Source organism: Tupaia chinensis, unplaced genomic scaffold (genome assembly GCF_000334495.1).
Source record: "Tupaia chinensis unplaced genomic scaffold, TupChi_1.0 Scaffold000140_1, whole genome shotgun sequence".
Classification (NCBI taxonomy): Eukaryota; Metazoa; Chordata; class Mammalia; order Scandentia; family Tupaiidae; genus Tupaia; species Tupaia belangeri.
The window spans coordinates 7,851,867-7,870,221 of record NW_006159610.1 but is presented as its reverse complement, the minus strand read 5'-3'; the positions used below and the strand labels follow the sequence as shown (position 1 = coordinate 7,870,221).

Here is an 18,355-nt window from a genome sequence, read left to right as displayed (position 1 = left end):
TCAGCAGAGGAAGTTTCAGGAACCTAACAGCATTGCAGTCGATTTTCATTACGAAATAGTACTTACACGCCAGTTGTTGCAACCAGAAGCCATTGAAACAAGCTTTTGATAAAGAGCTCAGATCGGTGGTTAAGAGAGCCAGGCCAGCAGGTGGGGCAGAGGTTAAAGTGCTGGATCTTACATGGCAGACTAAGTGCTGGGTGCGTGTGTGTGTGCCCGAAATCCCGAGAGGAGAATGGAAGAGAAGGATTACTGAATGGCCCCCCTGCTGGGGAGGGGGCAGTTTCTCCTTCCCAACCTTCCCCCCACTCCCATCTCTCACTGGTGAGCGCACATACCCTATACAAAAAAAAAGGAAGAAGAAGAAGAACCTTCCAGAGACCAGACCTGCAAGAGTGGCCCGGGGGTAGGAGTGACTTGTGTATACATCTGGCCTTTGGCTTTTTCACAGCTGTGTAACTTTTTTTAAAACTTTTTTTAAAGAATTACTTTATTTTTTAATTTTAAGAGGAGAGGAAAGGGAAAGCGAGAAAGCAAGCCACCAGGTCCAGGACTTGAATCGTGGTTGACCTTGTGGGAGTCCAGCACCCTTAACCAGCATGTCCGTGTAACTTTTCCCAGGTCACTTCCTACTGCAGGGTTCGGGGCAGTTCTCATTGTTGTGTCAACCTGGCTGTCCCCCCACCCCCACCAGCAGTTCTCTGTCAGCCCCTTTCCCGTCATACCGCTTGGCTCAGCAGGGGGAGACAAAGTTCCAAAGACACCACGGGCAGCTCTCCCCAGCCCCAAGAAATGCAACCTGGGCTTTATCTCATGGTGCTTATAAATTCTCAGCACCTACCCCACATCCATCACTGTTGGTAACCTGCCTGCCTGGTTTACCAAAGATGGAGATTATCTGAAGATCCTCCATGTGGAGGGGGCTCTGTCTCTGAATCCCTCTTCTCGGCCTTGGCGGAAGGCTCTGAGGAATAGATGTCTCCACCTACATCCTGCTGCCTGTGTTTGTTTTCTTTTCATTGCCAGAGGGTGCGCTCTAGAGAGACAAAAGAAGGGAGCAGACCCCCCACCCCCCCACCACCCACGCACATGTATCCAGCATGTCTTTCAAGCCGCCAGTGCCAGGATTTGAACCGCAGTCAACCTTGTGAGATCCAGCTGCCAGTGCTCCATGCTCCCTTTACTTACCTTCTCTTCACGCTTGTTCTTTGGTGTTCAGGTCTCCAAGCCTCTGAACTGAGGCAGCGGGAAAGGAGACGCCCTCAGGCGTCCTGGATCCCTTCTTCCATGGACTGAAGGGGTTCTACAAATGGGTGGTCTCCTGCAAACCCCATTTTCTGTTCATCTACTGTCCTTCCACAGACCTTGGGATCTGGCCTGGAATTACAGAGTTGAGCGCTCACAGAGAGCTTCCTCTCCCTCCTTCCCCATACCAGCTGGTCACTGCCTTGCACTGGCAGGTTGTTCTCTTCCAGCCCCAGAGTGCTGTCTGCTGGGAGGTCATTCCATCACTGCACAGCGTGAGCCGTGAGAAGGTTTCCTGTCCTCTCGGGGGAAAATCTAATTTCTGCCACTGAAGCAGCACAGGTGTATTTTTTCTTTCAATAAATTTGAAGACCACTTCCATCTTTCCTTTTCTAAATCTTCAAAGCCTTTAAGATTTAGGCCTCTAATCTTACATTTTTATTGAAATGACTTCCTCTGCTCTTGCTTTCTGATCCAATCTGGCAGTTTCCGATTTTTACTTTTGAAATTGTTGGCTACCTTCTCATGCGTTTTTTTTTTTTTTAAGCTGATTCATTTATTTCTCTCATGAGCAAAAAAGACAAGGAGAGAAATGCCTAGATATGGCACCCTCCACAGTCCTTTAAAAAAATTATTTTTCGGGGCCAGCAGGTGGTGTTGTAGTTAAGGGTGGTTAAAGATTGCGATTTGAGTCCCAGACCTGGAGGCTTGCTTTCTCACTTTCCCCCTCTCTCTCTCACTCTGTCCCTCTCTGGTCAAATAAAACCAAGTAAATAAATAAAGTCAAATAAAATAATTCTTTAAAAACAAATATTTTCAGGCCAGCAGATGGCGTAGTGTTCAAGGTTTTGAACTTCCACATGGCTGACCGTGGTTTGAGTCCTGTACCCAGTGGCTTGAACATCATGCCGAGTGGGTGGGCGTGCGTGTGTGCCCCAAATCCTGAGAAGAAGACTGAAGGAGAAGAGATTGTGGTGTAGCCACCTTCCTTGGGGGTGTAATTTCTCACTTTTCCCTCTCACTTTTCAGTGAGCACATGTGCCTTCTGGCAAAAACCTTTAAGATATTGTTTTTCTTTTTATTCATGATAGAGCACATGTGTGCACACTGAGAGCAAGAGAGAAACGAGCACCTCCATGGGATCTGACCCCACGCTCCCCTTCCTCCAGCCCTCCAGCTCGTCAGATCTTGTGCCAAGTGTTTCAGGCTCACAGGCTGGGGATTCAAACTGTGGTTGTTGTGTGGGGTCCGACTGCTCAAGCAGCACGTTATCGCTGCACCGTGGAGCAGGCCCCCAACAGGGTCTTGGCACCACAGCCCGCCTCAGCTTCAGCCAGCCCCAGATCATGGGCACGCGTGTGCCCGGAGTACTTCGGGAGGTCTCAGCACGGACCTGGAAGCTTTCCACGTGCCTCAGCCTTGCAGGGCGTTGTGCTTCCCTGACCCACCATCCAGCCTCTTTATCATTCTTTCAACTTCACTTTGATTTCCCCTTTTCCTCCTAATCCTCAATTCCAAGAAAACTCTTCTAGACCACACTGTTCTAGAGAATCTCGCTCAGACTCTTTTCAACCTTGTCACCAATCTGCAAAACTCTAGAAAGTCAGGACTGCTTTTTACTCATGTAAGAAAATCCACTGGTACATGCCTGGCAGATAGGAGGGAGGATTTAGTAAATGTTTAATTTTCTTTTTTTAAAAAATGTATTTATTATGATTATTATTATTTCATTTGACCAGAGAGAGAGTGAGTGAGCAAGAGAGAAAGTGAGAAAGCAAGCCACCAGGTCCAAGACAGACCGTGACTGGCCATGCGGGAATCCAGCACCGTAACCACCATGTGACTGGCCGGCCCCAGCAAATGTTTAATTTTCTAGTTCTAGTACTCTTCGTTTTTTCTTTTCTTTTCTTTTCTTTTCTTTTCTTTTCTTGGAGAGGTTTTTGCTATAGGGCACGTGCTTGCCAGAAAGAGAGAGACACAGAGACAGAAAGTGAGAAATCACCCCCCAGGGGGATGGCCACACTGCAATCCCTTCTCCTCCTTTCTCCTCTCAGGATCTTGAGCACGCACGCACACACGCCCGGCTTGAGTTTAAGCTACCAGGTTCAGGACTAGAACCACAGCTGACTACATGGGAGTCCAGCGACATAGCCATTATGCCAACTGCTGGTCCCTAGTTCTAGTATTTTCTTCAGAAATTTCACTTTTTCCATATTTTCCTAATGCCTACAAATGACTATACAAGGAGAGTTCGAAAAGTTCGTGGAAAAATAATTTGGTACCCCAAAAAGAAGCCCATGCATATGAACTTTTTTGAAGATCCCTTGCATTTATTTCTGGTTTAAGCTTTTTTTTTCTAACTCTTTATTAATATTAAATTGCCCAGAGATCTCTAGGATGTCCTGATTTATTAGGATATCAGAAAAGTCATAACGTATTTTTGCGTTAGAAAAATATATTATGGTTTTTCCAATGACCCAATAATACACCTAATTTTCTCACTCAGTCCCAGAAAATCTGCTACCCACAGAACTTTCTTAGTGGCCATGGTTCAGTAAGCTGCTTGAAATGTTTTCTAGTCATTAGGCATCAAGACACATCTAGATCCTGGGTGAGCTGGTGGTGTGGTGGTTAAGGCACTGGATCCCACTTGGCTGACTGCGGGGTTTGAGTCCTGTGCACAGAGACTTGAAAAACATGCTGGGCACGTATGCATGCATGCCAAATCCTGAGAGGAGAATGGCAAAGGGATTGCAATGTAGCCATCTTCCTTGGGAGGTGTTTTCTTACTTTCTACTTCATTTATCAAAGGGCCAACTGTACTCACTATATCTTCTATATTTCTTTTTTTAAAGTTTACATATTTTTTTCATGACCAAAAGAGACACAGATAGACACACAGCTGACAGGGTCTTGATGCCGTGATCCTCTCCAGCCTCAGCCAGCCCTGGTTCATGAGCAAGTATGTGCCTGGCATATTCAGGGAAGTCTCTGGACTTGAACCAGGAATCTTCCCATGTGCCAGGACATGTTTTAGTGTTGTGTCATCTCTGGCTTTTACGTTGTGAGTTCGTTTGTTTGGTTTTGGATTTTTGCCATAGGTTACATGTACTCATGGGCGAGAAACAGGCAGAGAGAGAAAACGTGAGAAATCACCCCCTGGGGGATGGACACACCAAAATCTCTTCTCCTTCAGTCTCTTCTCAGGATCTTGGGCACACACGCACATGTACTTGGTGTGATTTTTCAAGCAAATGGGTCCAGGACTCGAACCATAGTCAGCCATATGAGAGTCCAATACCTTAACCACCACACCACCTTATTTTCTGTGTTCTTGCTGCTCTGTCATTTGTAGCCTCAAGAGACTGCCCCTTCCAAGGCCAGCCAATTCTCAGAACAAAGGGCTGGCCCAGAAAGCACCTTTCATATGCAGACTGTTTAATCCAGAGCACACCCCCCCAACCATCTCTTTTATCAAATGTACACACCAAGTCAGTATTTCCTGCCTTAAATCAATCCAGGGACAGGAACCAGAGGCCTAGGGACAGTCCCTATGGCCCAGAGCTTGCCAGAATCGTTCCAACTGGCCACCCTAAACTGTTTACCATGTCCTGGCTTGCCCTTTCTGCAGAAAACACAAGGGCATTCTGTTCTGGCTTTTCCTTTGCCCTTCTGCCTCCTGACCAAAGGCGGTGCCCCACATGGCTCTGCATGGCGTGGCGTGCTCCTCCTCTCAGGAACTGCAGGTAAGAAAAGTCATCTTGTGGCACTGACCTCTCTGTCTTGTTACTCAGTGACCTCTAAGTACCATGGGACGAAGCTGCATTTATGTTGTAGCATGTGTTCATCTTTATTCCTCTTTATGGCTATTCCATATTTTGTTTATTCATTCTTCAGTTGGTTATTCCCACTTTTTGGCTATTTTGAACAATGCTTCTGTACACATTCATGTATACGGTTTTGTGTGAACATGTTTTTAATCCTCTTGGCTGTATCCTCAGGTGTGGCTAGCCGGGTCACGTGGTAAATCTAGACTGAACATTTTGAGGAGCCACCATTTTCCAAAGTGGCTTCACCATTTTATAATCCCACCAGAAGTCTGTGAAGGTTCCAATTTCTTTTTCCTTTTAAAGAATTATTTTATTTAACTTTATTTATTTATTTACTTATGTTTTAATTTGATCAGAGAGGAACAGATTGAGAGAGAGAGGGAAAGTGAGAAAACAAGCTGCCAGGTCCAGGACTTGAACTGTGTTCAGTCATATGGGAGTCCAGTGCCCTTAACCACTGTGCCACTTGCCAGCCCCTCCCCCCCTTTGGAGATATTTTTTTGTTATAGGGCACGTGCGCTCACCAGAGACAGAAAGTGAGAAGTCACCCCCTAGAGGGGATGGCCACACCTCAATCCCTTCTCCTCCATTCTCTTCTTGGGATTTTGGGTATGCACACACATGTGCCTATTATGAGTCTGGGACTCGAACTACAGTCAACTACATGAGAATGCAGCAGCTTGACCATTATGACCTCTGTTGGTCCCTGAAGGTTCCAGTTTCTTCACGTTTTCACTGATGCCTGTCTTTTGAAAAATTCCAGCTATCTTAATAGATTTGAAGTGGTGGTTTTGATGTGTATTTCTCTCCTGACCCATTACAGCACATCATTTTATGTCCTGAATGGCCATTTGCGTGTCTTCTTCGGAAAAATATCTCCTTGGCTCATTTTTAGAAAATGTTTTGTGCGTTTTCAGACATTTATCTGTTTCATGAGACACTATACACACATGCATGCATGCGTGCAGACAACAGGCACCCTCAACAGGGTCTTCAAACCTCAGGGTCTTCAAACCCCCAGCTTCAGCCAGCCCAGTCCCGGGCATTATGTGTGCCCAGCATGTGCTAGGAGACCAGGATGTGAACGCAGGACTTCCCATGTGGCTTCGGCCTCACACAGCATGTGTTACTGCTGCACCACCAAAGCTGGCTTATTTGTCTCTTCATTGCTAAGTTGAAAGTGTTCTTTCTGTGTTCAGATACAAGTTCTGTGTAAGATAGATGAGTTGCAAATCTTCTGTAGGCTGTTTTTTCACCTTCTTGCTGATGTCTTTTGAAAAACAAAATTGAAAAACTTTGATGAAGTGCAATTTATTTTTTGTCACTTTCGACTTTGGCGTCATATAAAAAAATATCTTTGCCTAATGCAAGGCTATAAAAATGTACTTTCATGCTCTCTTCTAAGTTTTATAGTTTCTACTTTTTTTTACATTTACATACATGATCCATTTTGAATACTTTTCTTGGATATAGTAGGAGGTGGAAGGCAAGGGTTTTTTGTTTTTTGTTTTTTTTGCACATGGATATCCAGTTTCTCAGCATCATTTGTTGAAAAGGCTACTCTTTCTCCCATTGAATTGTCTTGTCCTCTTCATTGAAGATCAATTGGCCTAAATGTAAGGGTTTATCTCTGGACTCTCACCCCTACTCCATTGGTCTATAACCTATCTTTATGTCAACAGCACACAGTTCTGGATACTGAGCTTTGTAGTAAATTTTGAAATTAGGGGACCACATGGAGCGTGGTGGGTAGAGTGGCTGGTACCATGTGGCTGACTGTGTGGTTCCAGTCCGGGAACTGGTTGCTTGAAGAACATGTCTGGCACATGTGCATGTGTGCCCAAAGTCCTGAGGGGACAAATGGAGGAGAAGGGATTGTGGCATGGCCAGCCCCAATAGGGGATGTGTTCTCAACTTGTCTTTCTCTCTGGTGAGCATACAAGCCGTCTAGCAAAAATAAAGAAAAAGAAGAAGAAAAACAAAATAAAACAAAAATCAAGAAGTGTGAGTCCCTTAACTTTACTCTTCTTTTACAAAATTAGTTGGAGTTTCTGGTTCCCTTGCATGTTCATGTGAATTTTAGAATTAGCTTGTCAATTTCTTTTCTTTTTTAAAAAATATTTATTTTTAATTGTTATTATTTAATTTGCTATAGGGCATGTGCATGAGAGAGAGAGCAACCCGCCAGGTCCAGGACTCAAACTGTGGTCAGCCATGTGGGAGTCTAGCACCTTAACCACCACGCCACTTGCTGGCCCCTAGCTTGTCAATTTATACCAAAAAAAAAAAAAAAAAAGCCAATATTTTGATAAGGATTGTATTGAGTCTGAAGATCAATTTGAGTAAGGCCATGTTACCAATATTAACCCTTTTAGTTCATGAATATGAAATTATTTATTTAGGTATTTATTTAGGTTTTCTTTTATTTTTTTCAATGATGTCTCATTGAAAGTTTTTATTGCACAAATCTTATTGTTTCTGAGATTTGGAGATAGAAAGCTACTGCCTAGGTAGGGGAAAATTGAGGGTCTCACAATGTAAGTTCCTAAAGTAACATTTGAAGAAGGGAATAGTCAAGGAAGATGAGAAGGTCGAATTAACGAGGCATATTGCATTTGACCGTGAGATGTGAGGGAGATGGATTTGCGGAGAATAACCTGAGTTTCTGAGGTGGAGATCTTGGTTGTCTGGTTGACTAACCCAAGATTCAATTTTCTCATCTGTAAAACAATAAAAATACTTTACAGATAACACAGCATATGATTGGGACTCAGTGACAGTGGTGATGAAATGAACTTCCTATCTTTTTTGTTCTTCCTCATTTTATTGGTTTCTTTTCTTTTTGATAGGTTTTGGTCTTAGGTACCTGTGCTCACCAGAGAAAGAGACGGAGACAATGAGAAGGAAAGTGAGAAATCACCCCTCTGGGGGGATGGCCACACCACAATCCCTTCTCCACCCTCCTCCCAGATTGGGGCACACTTGCATATGTGCCCGGCGTGATTTTCAAGCCACTAGGTCTGGGACTTGAACCGTGGTTGGTCATGTGGGAGTCCAGTGATGTAATCTGCTACGCTACCTGCTGGTCCCTCATTTCTGTTTCTTCCATTCGCTTCACGTCAGTCTTCAGATGCTGCTTTCCATTGCCATGACCCACAGTTCTCAAAGTATTGTGGATGGCTTGTGAATAGCTCTTTGTGGCTCCGATCACTCACATAAGCATTTTCAACTGTGTTCTGGTCATCTAGATGGGCTCTCAGCTCACAGGGAGGACTGCTCCCAAATCTTTCTCCTGATGTCCATATGCCTACTAATGCAGCTGCTGTTATGGCAGGCAGACTGCTTTAAATCATTTTCATGGTTGGAAAAACACATTTACCCCTAGTGGCTCCTAGTATCTGAGTCATCTGTATCCTTTTCTCTCCCTCTTTTTCTCACATCCAGTGACTATCTGGGCTCTGTTCAGGCATCTCTCTAATATACACACCTTTTTCCTTTTCTGTCCCACTGTTACCACCCTGGTTTAGACCTTCATCACTCCCACGTGGACTAAAACACTCACCTCTCCCTCTGTTTTCTCCCCTTTCGATCCTCCTCCACGCAACCAAATATTAGACTAAACTTCTTGAAGCTCATTTCATCACCACCGTCACCCTGTTGTTACCCTGTTGAGTCTTCAGTGGGTTCCCCACACTCACAGGATCAAGCCCAAGCTCTTAAGCTTGTCATTTAAGGTACTCCATGTTCAAAGCCCACATGGTTTTCCAGTTTTTAATTTCATAGGAGAGAGATGGGGAGACAGGAAAGTGTCCGTGACTGGATCTGGCCATGCCACAGTCCTCTCCCTAGTCTCCCAGCCAGCCAAGATCATAGGTGTGCCCGTCCCAGGGCGTTCAGGTTGCCTTGGATCTTACCTAGGCTTTCTACATGCGCCTCCAGTATCACACAGCAGGGCCACCTACCGCTGTGCTACTGTGGCTGTGCCCCTTTGTGGTTTTTTGTTTGTTTGTTTGTTTTGTTTTTTGAGAGATTTTTGTAAGTAGAGTGCCTCTACTTGCCAGAGAGACAGAGACAGAAAGCCAGAACTCATCCCCCTGGGGAGTTGGCCACACTGCAGTCCTTTCTCTTCCATTCTCCCCTCGGGATTTTAGGCATACACACACGTGCCTGGTGTGTTTTAAGCCTCCAGGTCTGGAACTCGAACTGCATTCAACCACATGGGAGTCCAGAGCTTAAACACTATGCCACCTGCTGGCCCCACCCCTTTCCAGTTTTATGTCCCCACATCCTTACAGAAAAATGGGTCAATCCTTCACACCTGTGTCTTCCATTCTGGAAACTGTGCTCCAAGGCACATTCACGAATCCCTCCCTGACTCTCATCAAGCCAGAGGTTGTCCTCCCTCACATTCCGTGGGCTCTGTGTGTTTAATGGGTCTGTGCACATGTCTCTCCTACTGGAGTTAAGCTCCTCGAGAGTGCCACCGTCGTCCCTGCAGCCCTCCAGAGCCTTCCTCGTATTCAGGAAGTGTCTGCTGATGGAAGGTGCTTCGTGCCCTGTCTTCCTGAATCACACAGGCACGGCCTTGGCTCTCCCACAAGGGCCCGTGACAAGACGGCAGAAGGATGGAGAGCGGCAGCTTCTCCCTGCGGACCCTCTTCCTTCTTCACCAGAGCAGCGCGAGGCTGTTACGCGGACACGTCCTTACATTTCTGGTAATGCATCTAGCAACATTTGGTGGGTTTGATGTCGTCCCCTCTGCACTTAATTCTTTAAGAATTATTTATTTATTGTTATTATTTTTAGAGGGTTTTTGTTTTTGCCGTAGGGCATTCATGGATGCCAGAGAGAGAAAGAGACAGAGACAGAGACACTAAGAGGGAAAATAAGAAATCGCCCTCCTCAGTGGGGATGGCTACGCCGCAATCCCTTCTCCTTCATTCTCCTCTGGGATTTTGGGAACACAGGTACACACACCCAGTGTGATTTTCAAGGTCACCAGGTCTAAGCCTTGAACCACGGTCAGCCATGTGAGAGTCCAGTGCTCTAACCTCTATGCCATCTGCTGGCCCTTGTTATTATTATTTTTAAATTTGTCATAGGGCAAGTGTGCTCACCAGAGAGAGACAAAGAGAAAGTAAGAAAGCAAGCTCCTAGGTCTGGAACCTGACCGACCCATGACTGGCCACATGGGAATCCAGTTCCTTAACCACCATTGCCATGTACGGGCTCAACACTTGTTCTTTATAGGGCTTGTGTGGATGGAGGCTGTCAGGGTCTCCAGAAGAGTCAGATAGACTGAGAAAGTAATCCAGAGGCCATGCAGTTGTGTAGAGCTGTAGGTATCTGTCTGTTTTTTTTCTTTTTTCTTTTTCCCCTCAAAGAATCTAGAACTTAAACCCACAAACTTCTTGGGAACTTCCTGTCAAATAACTGGCCAGGTGATTCATTTGGCAAATTCCATAAGGTCTGCCCTGCCCTGCTTGCCCGAGCTGGGAAGGAGGTGGCTCTCCCTTCCAGTTCCCTGTGATCAGTGGTTACCAGGGGCCAAGAGACCTGGTTCCTGTTCCGCCTGTCTCCTGGCAGCTAGACCAGGAAGGAGAGCAACTGTGCAGGGCGCCAGGTGCTGGCGGGGGCACCGAGCCCTTGGCAGTGCTCCAGATAGCATCTGTGGCTCCCGGTGATTCATCCTCACCAGGCCTGCCCACTGGGATCCTCCCATGACAAACCCAGTGCCTTTCCCGGGCTCCTTGGGCTGAGAAGTGGAGGTGGGGAGCCGCTGCCGCTCTGGGAGGCTGTAGTGGCTTCTTTTCTTTTCTTTTTTCTCTTTCTGTCTTTCTGTCTTTCTTTCTTTCTTTCTTTAAGCTTATTTATTTCCATGAGTAAGTGAGACAGAGACAGCAACCCCGACAGGGTTTTGATGCTGCGGTCCGCCCCAGCCTCGCCAGCTCTGGGCCTGGGCACGCGTGTGCCTGTGCAAGCAGGGAGTGTCCAGATGCAGACGCAGCCCTTCTCCTGGGCTCGGCCTCACAGAGCGTGCATTTCACTGCTGCACCCCTGCGCCACCACCTGACCCTCCATGCCTTCTTAAAGGGCTCCCTGTTCCCCTCTGCATTAAGTCCAAACTAGTTTTGGAGCAGAAGTTTTAGGGGCCGGCCTAAAGGTGGGGTGAGCCGAATGGCGCTCCTCTGTCGGCTGGTAGTACCTGACCCGTCCCCGTCGATTCTGCGTTCCGTTCTCTTTCTTTGTACCAGTCTTTCTTTTTAAAAGGGTTATTTATTTATTTAATTCCATTTGTTATTATTATTTTTTAATTTGACCAGAGAGAGACAGAGAGAGAAAGAAAGGTAAAGTGAGAATTCAAGCCGCCAGGTCTGGAACTCGAACTGTGGTTGGCCATCCAGCGCCTTTAACTATCACCCCCCCTGCCAGCCCCTTAGTATTCTTTTTTTTTTTCCCATTTAGAATGTTTAAAAATTTATTAATTTTAATTATTTATACATTTAATTGCTACAGATCATTTAGATTGTGAAGACACTTTACCCAGCACGATACACACCTCAGTCCGGCCCAGCTGAGACCACCATACACATCCTCATCGACAAGTAAGGAATCATAGCTGTGACCCACAAATGTCCTACCTCTCTGTTTCCCCCCGAATTTCCTTTCCTACACTCTTTTCCCCTTTGGATACCACTCTTTTCTCTTTTCTTTCTTCCTTTGCCCAACAAGAATAATATTTATTTATAAAATCACAATGTTGAATTTGGGCTTCTTAGGATAATTTTTCAGCCAGGTACACCCACGTCTCATGGTGGGTCCTCACCCACTGCTGGAGTGACTGGAGAGGGCACCCCTTGCTCTCAGCAATGAACCCCGCTAGTGCAGGTCCAGGCCCCGGTTCGCCACACTGGCCCTTTCTGACCCACAACACAATCGTTCTTTCAAAAACCAGTCTGGGGACCAGCAGATGGTGTAATGGTTGCGTAGTCGGATTCCCACATAGTTGACCGCTGTTTGAGTCCCTGACCTGGCAGCTTAAAACACACCAGGCACATGTGCGTGCGTGCCTAAGATCCTGAAAGGAGAGTGGAGAAGGGATTGTAGCATGACCACACCCCTGGGGGAGGGGGTGATATCTTGCTTTCTGTCTCTCTGTCTCTTTCTCTCTGGTGAGTGCATGTGTCCTATAGCAAAAATCTCTCTAAAAAAATGAAAACAAGAAAACATCCTGGTGCTGTATGTTGCTTAAAAATGAGCCCTTCATGTGGTCAGCCCAGCAGGCTCAGGCACACCCTCGCCAGCTGAGCCCGTCTCCCTGATCAATGCACAGCTCCCGCGGGTGTCCGACTTTATTCCGGACAAGTAATTTCACTGCTGTTGCACTGTCACAAAACTGATATTCTTGGATCTGCTCAAGTGAAAACCATGAACTGGCCCCGTTTGGCCCTCAGGGAGGGAGAGTGTGGCCTTCCAGCTCTGTGGAGATCTCCAGTAGGAGCGCCGGCCCGGAGGCTTTATAGAAATCCAGGTTGGGGTACTGGTCTAGGGTGACATGGTACTGCCTGGTGAGAGTGACAGCGTGGTGTTTTCCTGTGTCCCCTCCTGATGTCACACAGCACACGTGCTCTGAGAGAATCAATTTTAGGAACACGCTAGCCAATGTATTAATTTCCCAAAGAGCAACACAGTGAAGGACTGGGCGCCATGGGGGTTACGCCCAGGCAGGCTAGAATGTAGTTGGCTGGTGTGGATGACGCGTCACTTTTGTACAGGAATCAAAACTTGTGATAAATACGAACAGGTCCCCAGATCCCAGCTAGTTTTCCAGCCTTGGCGGACCACTCATTTCTTTCAGACACATTACACAGCAACGTAAAGCGCAGGGATGGTGTTCTGAGTTTCACTGCAAAAGCTAACATGGGGCAGGGAAACTTGAGGATTTGGGGGGAGGGCTATAGGGCGTGTGTGCTTGTAGGAGAGACAGAGAGAGACAGAGAAACAGAAAGAGAGAAATCACACACACACACACACACACACACACACACACATACCACATACCCAAGGTGGATGGCCAGGCCACAGTCCCTTCTCCTCCATTATCCTCTCAGGATTTTGGGCATGCACGTACCCGTGCCTACCTGAGTTTTAAGCCGCTGGGTTTAGGTCTCAAACCACAGTTGACTATGTGGGAGTCCAGTGATGTAACCATTACGCCATCTGCTGGTCCCAACCTGAGATGTTTTAAAACAGCTTTCCTCTTTCTCATCAGAGCAATCCCTTGAAATGGGTAGGAAGGAGATGGGTAGGACAGTGTCCCCCTGTCGCGAGGGCACTGAGGCCCAGCCAGATTGTCATTCTGCGTTATTCACAAGGGCGCAGACGTGGCTGGCGCCGCTGGGGTTTCTCCCCAATCTGTGTCCGATGTCCACGAGGCTGCTCTTTTTTCAGTAAGCCTCTTTCACGTGAGAATCAGAACTAACCCGCCCCTGTGGGACCTGAGCTCTGAGTGGTTCTGCTCCAGTGGGAACGGGTTCCCTGAGTTAGCGAGGCTCCTTCCGGGAACCGTGTGCAGCATGTGGCATTCAGAATTTGTGCCAACTTCCCTCAGTACGCTCCCCGTGCAGTGTCAGGACCCGCTCCTCTGGCACCTGCGGCCCTCCCAGACCTGTCCTGCTGACGTCCCTTGACTTTCTCTTGGCATGTCATTTCTCATCAGATTGGCCCTTTTCTTTCTCTCTCTCTTTTTTTTTTTAAAGAATATTTATTTTTAATTTAGTATTATTATTTTAAAATTTGCTCTAGAGCACTCACACTCACCAGAGAGAGAGTGAGAAAGAGAGCTGCCACATCCAGGACTCAAACCATGCTCAGCCATGTGGGAGTCCAGCACCCTAACCTCACACCACCAACTGGCCCCTGGCCCTTTCCTTGCCCTCTCCCTGATTTGTGGGGCAGAAGAGCAGAATGGCGAGCTCTGCACCCCTAGAAATGCTTCCATTCACCCTGCGTGTTGTGAAGCAGCTGCCACGTGATGGTTATGGTGCTGGACTCCCACATGGCTGACAGTGATTCAAGTCCCAACCTGGCAGCTGGAAACTCACGCTGGGCGTGTGTGTATGTGCGTGCCCAAAATCCCAGGAGGAGAGTGAAGGAAAAGGGATTGTGGCTGGTCCATTCCCCTAGAGGGTGATTTCTCACTTTCTGTCTCCATCTCTCTCCATTGAGGGCACGTGTGGGTCAGCCTTGCAGAACAAAATGTTTAATCCCTGGGCCTCATCTGGTCCCTAACCCCTGAGGTTTGGCCTAGCCCCTTTAGAGCTGTTTTATTTTGGTTTTGCTAGTAGAACATATGTAGCAAAAATGTCGCCACTAACCATTAGTAAGCGTATATTCTGTGGCAGTGATTACATTCATGGCATTCTAGAACCATCCCCATTATTTCCAAAACTTTATGTCACCCCAAACAGAAACTCTGTACCATTACGCAATAACTCCTCACCCCCACCCCTTCCTCCTGCCCCAGCCCTGGTAATCTTTTATCTATTTCTGCCTCATCTATTTGCCTAGTCTAGCTATTTCACAAAACTGATCACACAGTGTTTAGCCTTCTGTGCTGGGTCATTGCACTTGGCGTAATGTGTTTGCGGTTCCTCCGTGCTGTGGCATTTATAGGAACTTCATTTCATTGCATGGTTTGCTCTTAGTTCCCTTATCTACTCATCTGTTTAGACACATGGGCTGTCTTTTTTGGCTACCATGAATAGTGCTGCAATGAACGTTGGCATACAAATATCCCAGTCCCTGTGTCCATCCTTTCTTTTCTTTTCCTTTTTTTTTTTTTTTAGAAAGATTTTTGCTATAGGGTGTGTGTGCTCCCCAGAGAGACAGAAAGCAGGAAATCACCTCCCAGGGGGATGGCCACACTGTAATCCCTTCTCCTCCAGTTTCCTCTCAGGATTTTGAGCACACATGCACAAGCGCCTGGCGTGAGTTTCAAGGCGCCGGATCTGGGACTCAAACCGTAGTCTGCTGGTCCTGCTTTTTTTCTTTCTTTTCTTCTTTGAAATACATATATAAGAGTAGGGACCAGCAGATGGCATAATGGCTACATCACTGAACTGTCATGTAGTCACCCGCGGTTTGAGTCTCAGACCTGGCAGCTTTAAACTCACACAAGGTGCATGTGCGTGCGTGCCCAAAATCCCAAGAAGAGAATGGAGTAGAAGGGATTGCAGCATGACCATCTTCCCTGGGGAGTAAATTTTTGCTTTCTGTCTCTCTTTCTCTGTTTCTGGTTATATATATATATATATATGGAATTGTTACATAATATGGTAATTCTATGTTAGCTTTTTAAGGAATCCACTGTAGAGTGTTTGCCTATTTTTTTGTTTGTCTTTGCTATAGGGCATGTGCATTCACCAGAGAAAGAGAGAGAGAGGGAAAGTGAGGTGTCAGCCACCAGGGAGGATGGCCACAGCATAACCCCCCCTCCTCTCGGGATCTTGGGCATGCATACACATGTGCCCAGCATGTGTTTTAGGCTGCTGGGTCCATGACTCGAACTACAAAGTCGGGCATGTGGGATCCAGCACCTTAATCCCCATGCCACCTGGTTGGCTCAGAACCCACTCTAGAGTTTTTAAAATTTGAATTAGTTAACAAATGTTGAAAATGAGGGATTATTCACAAAATTAGTTTTTTTTTCAACATTTCTTGAAAATAATTAGAAGCCTGGCATTGCTGGGACTACTTTCTGCAGGAATGTGACCTGGGGGATGAGTGGGGACTGCCCTCCCTCTGGGGGAGTCATCGGGTCTCCAGCTGGCATCAGACCTTTGGGCTCCAGGCCTGGACTCAGCTCTGTGCCTTTGTTCGGATCCTGTCCCTCAAGCCTTCATCCACCCCGACCCCATACCCCGCCTCCTGGCTTCGCACTCACTCTGCCTTGGTATGTGCTACACGCTTCCCCTCTGGCCACCTGGGCTATGATCATCGAGGCAGGGCACGATCTCATGTCTGATTTGCCCATGTCCAACCGATGTAGTATCGGTGTTCAGCCTTTGTTAACTGAGAAGTTATAAATTGAATAGCTGAGGTCAGGACAGAGCCACCTGATACAGTTATGACTGATCAAGTCATCCAAGTGCTAGACTGCATCGTAGGGCATCGTAAGAAAAGGGAAATAACTAAAAGTGGGGAAATGAGTTACAAATTGCAGGTACTAAGGGAAGGGCAGGCCACTTCCTAATTCGAAATATTTCTTCATTAGGGTTTTCTTACTATATCCTTCATGTCTGTCGTCTGATGAAAGTCATCTAAAAGGTGATTATGGGAAACAAGTACGAAATAGAATTAAAATATGATGTCTAGCTCCATATATGAAAGACTAATTCATACCATACATTGGGTCATCAGGAAAGTCATGACGCATTTTTGCATCAAAAAATACATCGTAACTTTCTCAATGACCTAATATAAAAACTAATTCAAAATGGAATCACACACCTAAATGTAAGAGCTAAAACTAAGAGTTGCAACCCTCTCTCCTCCACTTTCCTCTCAGAATTTTGGGCATTCACATATACACGTCTGGTGCGATTTTCAAGCTGCTGAGTCCGGGACTTGAACCACAACGTTAGCCATGTGGGATCCAGCTGCCTTAACCTCCATGCCACCTGCTGACCCTCTTGGGGATTATTATTATTTTTGTTTTTGAAAGGTTTTTGCTGTAGGACGCGTGCGTTTGTCAGAAAGACGGAGAGATAGAAAGCGAGAAATCACCCCCCAGGAGGGATGGCCACGCCGCATTCCCTTCTCCTCCATTCTCCTCTCGGGATCTTGGGCATGCACGCACATACGCCTGGTGTGAGTTTAAGCCACCGGGTCCAGGACTGGAACCACAGCTGGCTACGTGGGAGTTCAGCGACATAGCCATTACACTAACTGCTGGTCCCTTGGGGATTATTTTTATGAGTATGTACTTAAGATATGTTTTTAGAAAATGTAGTTTCATTTTTTTCTTAATTTGCTAGCAGGTAAATGCACTGGCAGGAAAGAGATAGACAGAGACAGAGAGGGAAAGTGAGAAAGCACCCCCTGTGGAGAATGGTCACACCACAGTCCCATCCCTCCCTCCTGGGATTTGGGCATGCATGCACATGTGTCTGGTTGCTTCTCAAGTGGCCACATCTGGGACTTGAGTCATGTAGTCAGCCATGTGGGATCCAGCCACCTTAACCACTAAGTCACTAGCTGGCCCTAGAAAAGGTAACTTTCTTATTCTTTTTTTGGGGGGAGGGGAGAATTATTAATTTAACTTTATTATTATTATTTTAATTTGCTAAAGGCACCTTCACTCACCAGAGAGAGACAGAGAGAGAGAGAGAGAGAGAGAGAGAGGGAAAGTCAGTCTGGGACTCAGACTTTCAGTTGGCCATGTGAGAGTCCAATGTCTTACCCATTATGCCACCTGCCGGCCCATCATTTTTTGTTTAATTGTCAGAGGGTGAATGCACTCGCTAGAGAGAGAGAAATGGGGGCGGGGAATAAAGTGTGGTCACGCCACAATCTCTTTTCCATTTCTTCATTTTGTTGGGATTTTGGGCACACATGTGCTTGTGCCTGGCATGTTTCTTAAACCACTGGGCCTGGGGTTTGAACCATGGTCAGCCATGTGGGATCTGTCTCCTTTAACCACTAGGCTATGGGGCCGGCCAAGTTTCTTATTCTTTGATGCAAGCATAACATTACTTCTAGAGTTTATCTTTTGAGCTGGCTGCTGAAGTTATTTTAGACTCTACAGTTAAATTGACCCAGAAGTAACGCCTCCTTTGAAAGTTCCTTTGGAATGTTGGTCTCTGTGACTCTAGCTCAGGAGTACATTGTGCTGCGCTCTGCTCTTTAATCTCAGTCTGGTCTTTGACCCAAAGCAGTAACATTTGCCTTTACATTAAATGGTACTCACAGCACACAGAGTACTATTCCAGTAAACCAGATGTCTGATCGCCGCAGTGTGTTTTTAAATAATCTCCTGAAGGGTTTCACAGATCAGTGCAGGCTCCTGGTGTGTCGCCAGCTGTGTGGACCATTTACTGCTGACTCTGCTGAGGGCACCAGAGGGAGTGGAAGTCAGAGAAGGGGCTGGGCTGTGCATCCACTCACCTGCTCTTCTCCACAGCCATCCACTCCCTGTATTTCAGCTCCGATCCTTGGGCGATCGTTGCCAACCCCTCTGTTTTCCTCTGACTCTCAGGAAAGCAGAAGAGACATGAGCA

The 18,355-nt window shown here is 46.6% G+C and overlaps 1 long non-coding RNA gene across 1 annotated transcript; it reads left to right on the top strand.

The window, feature by feature from the left end:
• The first annotated feature begins 4,914 nt into the window (after positions 1-4,914).
• Positions 4,915-11,623, top strand: LOC114007212 (uncharacterized). Its single transcript, XR_003548835.1, has 3 exons — positions 4,915-4,991; positions 9,653-9,790; positions 11,592-11,623. It is a non-coding gene; the product is annotated as an uncharacterized LOC114007212 (long non-coding RNA).
• The last annotated feature ends 6,732 nt before the right edge of the window (positions 11,624-18,355 follow it).